The 12,052-nt window shown below is 41.8% G+C and overlaps 1 pseudogene; it reads left to right on the top strand.

Moving 5' to 3' along the window:
* Positions 1–344: 344 nt before the first annotated feature.
* On the top strand, positions 345–684 carry LOC127686682 (elongin-C-like; annotated as a pseudogene).
* Positions 685–12,052: the final 11,368 nt, after the last annotated feature.

The following is a 12,052-nucleotide window of genomic DNA, read 5'->3' as shown; positions in this document are numbered from 1 at the left end:
AACATGGGACCCAGAGATTGGTCTAACCTGGGCAGCAAGTGCCTTTACCTATGGAGCCATCTCATTGGCCTCTCTTTTCCTTTCTTCAAAAAACTGATTTTATTGACTCTTTGTTTTTACTATGCTAAAAACACAAAATCTGCCCTGTCAAAAAACTTCAATATGGACAGAATAGCATTAACACTAAGCATAATGCTCAGAAAGCAGCTATGACTCGCCAGAAGTAATTCCTTCCTGTGCTCCGGAATCCATGGGGGAAACTACTAAAGTTCCTCTGAATTATAGAATTATAATTCATTATATAATTATATAATTATAAAATTATAGAATTTTATAAGCACATGATGGACGGAGTGGAGAAAACCTACGGTGGCTGTGAAGGCCCTGATGCCATGTATACTAAATTAATATCTTCTGACTGTCGTGAATTTATTGTACAGAGAACACGAGACAGCATCAGGAACAATAGAGGCCAGGCAGAGTGGCCCAGGTTAGTAGTTTGCGGAGAATGGGACCAATGAAGTCAAGTTTAGAGTGATCCCTCCACATGGGCGATTGAAGGTGTGCATGTATTTTACCTACAAGGTCGGCTACACTCACAGCTCCACTGAAATTCCTGAATTCCAAATTGCACCTGAAATTGCACTGGAACTGCCAATGGCCACAAACTTCATAAATTGTTAAATAACATAAATTACAATAAACTTAATTTTTTTTAGTATTAAAAAAAAGCCTTCGACAACATAAGGAGGTCAAAGGGATACAAATTGGAAAGGAAGAAGTCAAACTATCATTATTTGCAGAAGACATGATCGTCTACCTAAGTGACCCAAAGAACTCCACTAGAGAGCTCCTACAGCTGATAAACAACTTCAGCAAAGTGGCAGGTTATAAAATCAACTCAAGCAAATCAGTGGCCTTCCTATACTCAAAGGATAAGCAGGCTGAGAAAGAAATTAGGGAAATGACCCCCTTCACAATAGCCTCAAACAGTATAAAGTATCTTGGGGTGACTCTTACCAAACATGTGAAAGATCTGTATGACAAGAACTTCAAGACTCTGAAGAAGGAAATGGAAGAAGACCTCAAAAAATGGGAAAACCTCCCATGCTCATGGATCGGTACAATCAATATAGTTAAAATGGCCATTCTGCCTAAAGCACTATATAGATTCAATGCAATACCCATCAAAATCCCAACTCAATTCTTCACAGAGTTAGAAAGAGCAATTATCAAATTCATCTGCAACAACAAAAAACCCAGAATAGCTAAAACTATTCTCAGCAACAAAAGAAAATCTGGGGGAATCAGTATCCCTGACCTCAAGCAATACTACAGAGCAATAGTGTTAAAAACTGCATGGTATTGGTACAGTGACAGACAGGAGGATCAATGGAACAGGATTGAAGATCCAGAAATGAACCCACACACCTATGGCCACTTGATCCTCGACAAAGAGGCTGAAAACATCCAATGGAAAAAAGATAGCCTTTTCAACAAATGGTGCTGGTTCAACTGGAGGTCAGCATGCAGAAGAATGCGAATTGATCCATCCTTGTCTCCTTGTACTAAGCTCAAATCCAAATGGATCAAGGACCTCCACATAAAGCCAGACACTCTGAAGCTAATAGAAAAGAAACTGGGGAAGACCCTTGAGGACATCGGTACAGGGAGAAAGTTTCTGAACAGAACACCAATAGCGTATGCTCTAAGAGCAAGAATTGACAAATGGGACCTCATAAAATTACAAAGTTTCTGTAAGGCAAAGGACACCATTAAGAGGACAAATCGGCAACCAACAAATTGGGAAAAGATCTTCACCAATCCTACATCAGATAGAGGGCTAATATCCAATATATATAAAGAACTCAAAAAGTTAGACTCCAGAAAACCAAACAACCCTATTAAAAAATGGGGTACAGAGTTAAACAAGGAATTCTCACCTGAAGAACTTCAGATGGCAGAGAAGCATCTTAAAAAATGCTCAACTTCATTAGTCATTAGGGAAATGCAAATCAAAACAACCCAAAGATTTCATCTTACACCAGTCAGAATGGCTAAGATTAAAAATTCAGGAGACAGCAGGTGTTGGAGAGGGTGTGGAGAAAGAGGAACACTCCTCCACTGCTGGTGGGGTTGCAAATTGGTACAACCACTCTGGAAATCAGTCTGGCGGTTCCTCCGAAAACTGGGCACCTCACTTCCAGAAGATCCTGCTATACCACTCCTGGGCATATACCCAGAAGACTCCCCACCATGTAATAAGGATACATGTTCTACTATGTTCATAGCAGCCCTATTTATAATTGCCAGATGCTGGAAAGAACCCAGGTATCCCTCAACAGAAGAGTGGATGCAAAAAATGTGGTATATCTACACAATGGAGTACTATTCAGCCATTAGAAACAATGAATTCATGAAATTCTTAGGCAAATGGATGGAGCTAGAGAATATCATACTCAGTGAGGTAACCCAGACTCAAAAGGTGAATCATGGTATGCACTCACTAATAAGTGGATATTAACCTAGAAAACTGGAATACCCAAAACATAATCCACACATCAAATGAGGTACAAGAAGAAAGGAGGAGTGGCCCCTGGTTCTGGAAAGACTCAGTGAAACAGTATTCAGCAAAACCAGAACGGGGAAGTGGGAAGGGGTGGGTGGGAGGACAGGGGAAGAGAAGGGGGCTTACAGGACTTTCGGGGAGTGGGGGGGCTAGAAAAGGGGAAATCATTTGAAATGTAAATAAATTATATCGAATAAAAAAAAAGCCAATAAGTACAATGCTGTTCCACACATACCTAGAAATTCATCTCTCATGGCTGAAATTCTTTGAATCTCCCCTTTCCTATTGCTCTATATTCTATTTAGTTAAATTTACTTCAGTTACCTCATATAAATAGGATCATGTGCCACCATATTTATGTATGGTGAAATATTGCTCAGCTATAAGGAAGGAACTTCTGTCATACATTACAAAATAAATGAAACTTGAAGAGATTATGGCTAACAAATAATCCAGCCACTGAAAAGACAAATAGCACGTATTCTGACTTTTTAAAATTATGGGCTATAACCTACATGTACAAGTGTCTTTGTCAGGATTTCTATTCCTGCATAAGCATCATGACTAAGAAGCAAGTTGGGGAGAAAAGGGCTTATTCAGCTCGCACATTCACATTGCTGTTCAGGAAGTCAGGACTGGAAATCACACAGGGTAGGAACCTGGAGGCAGGAGCTGAGGTGGAGCCCATGGAGGGGTGCTGCTTACTGGCTTGTTCCCCCTGGCTTGCTCAGCCTGCTTTCTTTTTTTTTTTTTTTTTAATTTTTTTTTTGTATTATTCGATATAATTTATTTACATTTCAAATGATTACCCTTTTTCTAGCCCCCCACTCCCTGAAAGTCCCGTAAGCCCCCTTCTCTTCCCCTGTCCTCCCACCCACCCCTTCCCACTTCCCCGTTCTGGTTTTGTCAAATACTGCTTCACTGAGTCTTTCCAGAACCAGGGGCCACTCCTCCTTTCTTCTTGTACCTCATTTGATGTGTGGATTATGTTTTGGGTATTCCAGTTTTCTAGGTTAATATCCACTTATTAGTGAGTGCATACCATGATTCACCTTTTGAGTCTGGGTTACCTCACTTAGTATGATGTTCTCTAGCTCCATCCATTTGCCTAAGAATTTCATGAATTCATTGTTTCTAATGGCTGAATAGTACTCCATTGTGTAGATATACCACATTTTTTGCATCCACTCTTCTGTTGAGGGATACCTGGGTTCTTTCCAGCATCTGGCAATTATAAATAGGGCTGCTATGAACATAGTAGAGCATGTATCCTTATTACATGGTGGGGAATCCTCTGGGTATATGCCCAGGAGTGGTATAGCAGGATCTTCTGGAAGTGAGGTGCCCAGTTTTCGGAGGAACCGCCAGACTGATTTCCAGAGTGGTTGTACCAATTTGCAACCCCACCAGCAGTGGAGGAGTGTTCCTCTTTCTCCACACCCTCTCCAACACCTGCTGTCTCCTGAATTTGTAATCTTAGCCATTCTGACTGGTGTAAGATGAAATCTCAGGGTTGTTTTGATTTGCATTTCCCTAATGCCTAATGAAGTTGAGCATTTTTTAAGATGCTTCTCCGCCATCCGAAGTTCTTCAGGTGAGAATTCCTTGTTTAACTCTGTACCCCATTTTTAATAGGGTTGTTTGGTTTTCTGGAGTCTAACTTTTTGAGTTCTTTATATATATTGGATATTAGCCCTCTATCTGATGTAGGATTGGTGAAGATCTTTTCCCAATTTGTTGGTTGCCGATTTGTCCTCTTGATGGTGTCCTTTGCCTTACAGAAACTTTGTAATTTTATGAGGTCCCATTTGTCAATTCTTGCTCTTAGAGCATACGCTATTGGTGTTCTGTTCAGAAACTTTCTCCCTGTACCGATGTCCTCAAGGGTCTTCCCCAGTTTTTTTTCTATTAGCTTCAGAGTGTCTGGCTTTATGTGGAAGTCCTTGATCCATTTGGATTTGAGCTTAGTACAAGGAGACAAGGATGGATCAATTCGCATTCTTCTGCATGCTGCCCTCCAGTTGAACCAGCACCATTTGTTGAAAAGGCTGTCTTTTTTCCATTGGATGTTTTCAGCCTCTTTGTCGAGGATCAAGTGGCCATAGGTGTGTGGGTTCATTTCTGGATCTTCAATCCTGTTCCATTGATCCTCCTGCCTGTCACTGTACCAATACCATGCAGTTTTTAACACTATTGCTCTGTAGTATTGCTTGAGGTCAGGGATACTGATTCCCCCAGATTTTCTTTTGTTGCTGAGAATAGTTTTAGCTATCCTGGGTTTTTTGTTGTTCCAGATGAATAAGCAATATACAGCAAACCGATAGCCAGCATCAAACTAAATGGAGAGAAACTTGAAGCAATCCCACTGAAACCAGGGACCAGACAAGGCTGCCCCCTTTCTCCTTATCTTTTCAATATTGTACTTGAGGTACTAGCTCGGGCAATTCGACAACATAAGGAGGTCAAAGGGATACAAATTGCAAAGGAAGAAGTCAAACTATCATTATTTGCAGACGACATGATAGTCTACCTAAGTGACCCAAAAAACTCCACTAGAGAGCTCCTACAGCTGATAAACAACTTCAGCAAAGTGGCAGGTTATAAAATCAACACAAGCAAATCAGTGGCCTTCCTATACTCAAAGGATAAGCAGGCTGAGAAAGAAATTAGGGAAATGACCCCCTTCACAATAGCCACAAACAGTATAAAGTATCTTGGGGTGACTCTTACCAAACATGTGAAAGATCTGTATGACAAGAACTTCAAGACCCTGAAGAAGGAAACGGAAGAAGACCTCAAAAAATGGGAAAACCTCCCATGCTCATGGATCGGTAGAATCAATATAGTTAAAATGGCCATTTTGCCAAAAGCAATGTACAGATTCAATGCAATACCCATCAAAATCCCAACTCAGTTCTTCACAGAGTTAGAAAGAGCAATTATCAAATTCAGCCTGCTTTCTAATAGAACTAGCCCAGGGATGGCCCCACCCACAAGGCCTTCCCACCCTTGATGACCAATTGAGAAAAAGCCTTATAGTTGGATCTCACGGAGGCCTTTCCTCAGGGGAGGCCCCTTCCTCTGTGATTAAGTCCAACTTGTTTTAAGTTGACACATAAAATCTTCCAGAATAACTGACCCCTTGTCAACTTGACACACAAACACATTGCTATTAAGCCTCAACCCTTATTTTCTTATTCATCCCTAAGATCTAAAAAACTTTAAAAGTCCCCCAGTCTACAATTTCTTACATATTAAAATTTTAGTCCCTTTAAAATATACAATCTCCTTTGAATTTCAAAGTCTTTTTTACAATTCAAAGTCTCTTAACTGTGGGCTCCACTAAAATACTCTTTTCCTTCAAGAGGGCATAGTTACGATAAAAAGCAAAATCAAACTCTAACTGTCTAGTGTCCGGGATCCACTCACGATCTTCTGGGCTCCTCCAAGGGCTTGGGTCTCTTCACCACTTTGCCCTTTGTAGCACACACCTTGTCTCCTAGGCTCCAGCTGCCTGTGCTCCACTGTTGCTGCTGTTCTTGGAGGGAATCTCGTGGTACTGGCATCTCCAAAACACTGCTGTCTTCTGCTGCAACTGGGCTGCCCTTTCACAAATAGCCCCTCATAGGCTCTTTTCTTGGTGCTAAGCCTCAGCTTCTCTGCATGACCCCTTCAGTCCTGGGCCTTCGACTGCCGGTGAGGCTGCACCTCCACCAGTGGCCTCTCCTGGCCTCTCACAGTGCCAAGCATCAGCTGCTACCACTTCATGTTTGGAAACCAGTACCACCTGTGTGACTCTTACACATTACCAAGTCTGGCTGCCAACACGAGGTACAGCCATGGCTGCCTCTGGCACACAGCTTCTCTGTGCTCTCGGGAGACACTTTCCAGAAGATTTCACCTTAGTGATGCTAGTCTCTTCTTAATCACTGCTAATTTCTTAGCTCCAGCTAACCAGCATCAATCGTCCCAGTAATGCAAAAGTTTCACTTTAGTAGTTCTGGTAATCTACAGATGATTAATCACAGATGATTCTTCAGCCCCAGCTAACCAAAACCACAGAATATTCACAAACAAAATAGCCACAGCTCTGTTAAGACTCTTCAATCTCCCCTCTGAAATTTCATAAGCCAGGCCTCCATTGTTTGCACAGTTCTCAAGATTATCTTCCAAGCTCCTACAGAACAGCCCACAGAGCTCTTAACACTGAATGGCTCTTCTATCCAAAGTTCCAAAGTCCTTCCACAGTCCTCCTCAAAACATGGTCAGGTTGTCACAGGAATGACCCACTATGCTGGTACCAATTTGTCTTAGTCCGGGTTTATTTTCCTGCACAAAGCATTATGACCAAGAAGCAAGCTGGGGAGGACAGGGTTTATTGAGCTCACACTTCCAGGTTGCTGTTCATCGCCAAAGGAAGTCAGGATAGGAACTCACACAGGGCAGGAACTTGGAGGCAGGAGCTGATGCAGAGGCTGTAGAGGATGCTGCTTATGGGATTGCTTCCCCTGGCTTTCTTTCTTATGGAACCCAGGACTACCAGCCCAGAGGTGGCAACACCCACAATGGGCCCTCCCACCCTTGATCACTAATTGAGAAAATGCCTTACAGCTGGATCTCATATAGGCCTTTCCTCAAGGGAGGCCACTTTCTCTGTGATTAACTCCAGCTTGGTTTTTTTGTTTTTGTTTTTGTTTTGTTGTTGTTGTTGTTGTTTGACATTTGCAGAGTGTAATACTGGAGTGAGAGAACCGAGGTTGATGGCTTCAATCACATTCCTGTGTATTAACTGTTACATCTTAATTATTCATACAGCTCATTGGTCCAACAGCATAAAAATAGAGAAGAGCATCTTGAAATTTATCTCATTCCATGTTCAGAGACTAATGGCTTAGTCTTCTTCCCATTGTTTTCTGGAGGCAAGTCCTTGTTTACAGTCTGACGGCAATCACATGCTGGTGGTTGACACACAAAACCAGCCAGTACAATAAGCATACTTTTTATTTAGTTGTATTTAAGCTCTGAAACACATATACTGAAATGTCTATGGCATGTACTTGTTAAGTTATGTAATAATCAAAATAAACAATTGCAGCTGGACCGGTCTTCTTCACCTCTTCTTCTTCCTCCTCCTCCTCTTCCTCCTCCTCCACCTCTTCATTTTCTGTTATGCTTTTTTTCTATCTTTATTTTCCATTTATTTATTTATTTATTTATTTATTCAATCATTTTATTCTGATCGAAACCCCTGCCTTCTCCCTCCCAGTAGACCTCTCACATGGCCCCTCTCCATATTCCCCTCCCCTTCTCCTGTGAGAGGGTGGAGGCCCCCACTGGGTATAACCCACCCTGGCACATCAAGTCATTGTTAAGCTAGCTACATTTTCTTCCTCTGAGGCCAGACAAGACAGCCCAGTTAGGGAAATGTAAACCACAGGCAGGCAACAGGTTCAGGGGCAGCCCCCACTCTAGTTGTTGGGGAACTTGCATTAAGAGCTAGCTGCTCATCTGCTACATATGTGGGGGCCTAAGTCCAGCCTACGTATGCTCTTTGATTGGTGGTTCGGTGTCTGGGAGCTCCCAAGGGTCCAGGCGATTTGACTCTGTTGGTCTTCCCTGTCCTCTTTAGGGAAACAGAACATTTCTAATACCCTTGTTGTCAATTGTGTGTCACTTGCTGACAGCACCAACTCTCTCTGCTAGTAACAATTTTGTTTTCATCACAGCCTAATGTATATGTGACCTATATGTGACATATATTATTGTATTCTAAATCCATATAAACAGAATCATGCTTCTTATCATTTTCTCAAGGTTATCTTTTCCATGACACATTGTTTTAAATATTGACCCACAATCCCGAATATTGCGATAGTTTGTCCCTTGTCAGGGCATCATTTATTCATGTCCCTGACAGCATGTATCTTGGGTTGTCTCTAGTGGTGCACCCTTAAAATTTGTCATGAAGATTCTTGCACCTGCTCCTTGTATACAAGTCTAAAAATTTCTGAGATATCTAAAGAGTCACGCGGCCCGCAGGTGTTCATCTTTACTGAAAAATATCCGTTTGTTTTCCACTGTCATTTTGCTGCTATGTGTTCTCAGTAGCAATGGCTAAGAAGCCTGTAGTTCCACATTCTCACTGTGCTTAATATTGTAAAACTAATTGGTTTTTTCAATCTAATGGGAATAAAATGGTACCTTACTGTGATATTAATTTGTTTTTGTTTCATTACTAATGAGGCTAAGCATCGTTTTGTTTGGTTATTGGTTGTTCTTATATCTTCCCTGTGAGATGCCTCTAAGCCTTTTCCTATTGAGTTGGAAATTCTTTCTCTTATTGATTATGAGATTAATTTACATATTTTACATATTAACTTGTCATGTTAATGTATTGCATATTTCTCATAGTTTATAACTTGTATTTTCCAGTCTCTTTAGGATGTTTTTTGATAATTATGGCTTTCATTTTAGTGTGGTCAAATCTATAAAGCTTTTTCATAGTAGTTCACAGGGGAATTTGTTTCATTTTGTTTGTTTTAGGAAATCTTCCCCTATCTTGAGGGAGTTCCCCTTCCCTCTATATTCAAAACAATTTCTTTCCCCTTCATGGTATAATATTTGATTCACCTGGATTTTTCTGTATGGTGGAGGTAAGATATCATTCCATGTTTTATTCGATAACCATCTGTTTCATTCACTGAATACTCCTTCTTTTTTACTTTTACTTTGTTTTGTGCATATGTGTGATATGTATGCATACATGTGTGTGTGTGTGTTTGTGCACATGTGTGCACATGCCTGGGGAAACCAGAAGTTCCCATTGGCTATCTTCTCTTATTCCTCTCAACCCGGTTTGTTGAGACGGGGTCTCTCGTGAACCTGAGACCTTTGGCTCAGCTAGTCCAGCAGCCGGTTTGTCACTGTCCTCTGTCCCCACTTCTGTGTGTTAGGACTGCGAGTAGTTGTCATGGCCTCCTGCCACTTATATGGCTCTTGGGAATCTGAACTTGAGTCTTCACACTTTCCCAACTGAGCAGTTTCTCCAACCCCAGCACCCCTGAAGACTCCTTTTGTCGCACTATCCATTGTTCCCGTATAGTGCTGGGTCAGTTAGAGGCAATAGTGCTCCTTATCCACCGTGTTGCTTTATGGGGTTTCATTTACCCAGTCAACCGTTATGAAAAGTATTACCTGAAAAGCGTCCTGAAGAAACAATTTTACATTATGTAAGTGTGCTGCCCTAATCCACCTGCTCAGAAAGGGAGGCTTCCCTTGGTCTAGGATACCTGCCCTAGATAACTGGCCTGATGCTCACTTAGGAGCCATATCACGGTGTTGTGGTGCTGGTCTTCAAGTAGCCCATACATAGTAGTCAAATGCTGTCAGTGCCCACCCCAGTCACCCCACTGTCTTTCGACACAAGGATATTATATCATCAAGAAGAGAGGTGAGTGCTACTCAATACTGTTCTGCTGCCAGAGACCATAGTCATACATCTTCTGTTACAGCAAATTATAATCACTCTCCTTTGTTAATGGTTTGAGTTTTCTTTTGTTTGCAATAGGATTGCATGTAGCCCTGAATATGTCCAGCACTTGCTACGCCGCAGCCCAAACTGCTCTTGAACTCCTGGCCATGCTCCACATCTGCCTCCTGAGTGCTGAGCTACAGGCTTGTGCTACCACATCTGGACATATTATTAGATATCATGGTTAATATATTATTGGAGCTAGTTTACAAACTCAGCATCATCATACGCACAGGGTTATTATAATCTTGCATTTTGGTGGTGAAAGGGGTGTGGTGACCCTCTGAGGGTCTTAGGACACATTCCCCAGGGGGTCAAGGAGACTATGGCGTCATAATCCCATATTTGAATGGATTCACTTCCATGGTCAGTTCTATTCCATTGGACTAGCTGCTTGCACCAACACCTTGCCTTTACACCTTGCCTTTTGTATTGAATAGTTTTACAATAAATGTTTGTATCCAGTACCACCAATAAGCTCTTTCTGTCTCTTCCTAAACCACAGGAGCACACACGTCTCTGGCAATGGATTCGGGACTGCAGATTCATTTCCCCTTTGTTTACTTGGACTACTTTTTTTTTTAACCAGAGTAAATTTTTATGTCATAATTGTATCATCTTTTATATTTCCAAACTTGTAACTTTTAATGTCTCCATTTCACTTGGTGATAAAGATTTGAAGCAAGACAGAGCCCATTTTTCTAAAAGTCTCTAGTGGGGACAGATCATTAAGTTATCTGATGTGAAATCATTTCTGAGAAACAGTGATGAGATGACAAGACTGCAAGCCAAAGTCCAGGCCTTTTAGGAACCTGTAAGTGACCATTGCTAGCTGGATATCCCTCAAGCAAGCTTCCCGAATACAATAATAATAATAATAATTCAAAAAATTTAAAATCAAAATCTCTTAGAGAAAAGCAAATTGGATAATGAATTTCAGGATCATGTCAAAATGATTTATACAGTCTTTTGTGCTTTCATGGTTGATAATAAAAAAATGTTAATCTCAAAGAATATACTATCAAAGAATCTACCACTCACATAAAAAAGGGTATTTCTTGGAACTCTTTAAATCCATTGTTATTGATGACCTTCCATTATATATGACAAGAAACTAAAAACCAGCAAATAAGAATGTCATTAAATGTCTGCTCCATTTTCCTAGATTTCCCACTGTTCCCTCTCTCACTCACGGCCCAGGGGGCGGGGGGCGCGGAAGGTGTCCCTCCTCCCATCGAAATCGGTACTCTGAGTCCCTCATGCCTTTTCAGTTTGCTGTATCATCAATCCTTATTTGTTCCACAATCATCCCACGCTGCTCTACTGACTATCCCCTCAGCATCTAAATAAGCTCAGATACCCCATCTTAAGCGACATCCAACAGAGAGCTGCTCTTATATCAGCCCTTCCGGCCTGCTTCCTTCACAGACAAATTTCATGGCGGAACTCAGTCGCATTCATTTTACACACCGAGTCCCCATGAATTATCCCCTGCGTGTACCCCAGTCCACACTGACCTTAAGATCTTTCCAGCTTTGTTTGAATTTCCACATTGTTAACATTTTTATTCCATCTGGGTTTTTTTTTTTCTTTAAAAAACAAAACTTTTTATCGCTTCTTTGTGAGTCTCACATCATGTACCCCACGCCCTCATATCTGCCCTTCACCCTTGTAATGTACCCCCGCCCAAAATAAAACACAAACACGGGCTACTGCAGTTTGGAGGTAGGAGAGAGGAGGGGATCATCCCCACACCCATGCCACCTCACTGCAGACATGAGGGCCCGTTCACCTGCGCCTCCTCTGCCAGGGGCAGTTCTACTGTGCTGCCTCGGTGTGGTGCAGGCCTGTTCTCCTGCTCTTATGACCCCGGGATCACCTCTCCTGACTGCCTCAGGTGACAAGGGGCAAGGGAGAGTGTAGGGTATCTCCCTTCACCTCCTTGGCCATCT

The sequence above is a fragment of the Apodemus sylvaticus genome, chromosome 6, assembly GCF_947179515.1.
Source record: "Apodemus sylvaticus chromosome 6, mApoSyl1.1, whole genome shotgun sequence".
NCBI classification, from domain to species: Eukaryota; Metazoa; Chordata; class Mammalia; order Rodentia; family Muridae; genus Apodemus; species Apodemus sylvaticus.
This window is presented reverse-complemented; position numbering and strand designations above follow the sequence as displayed.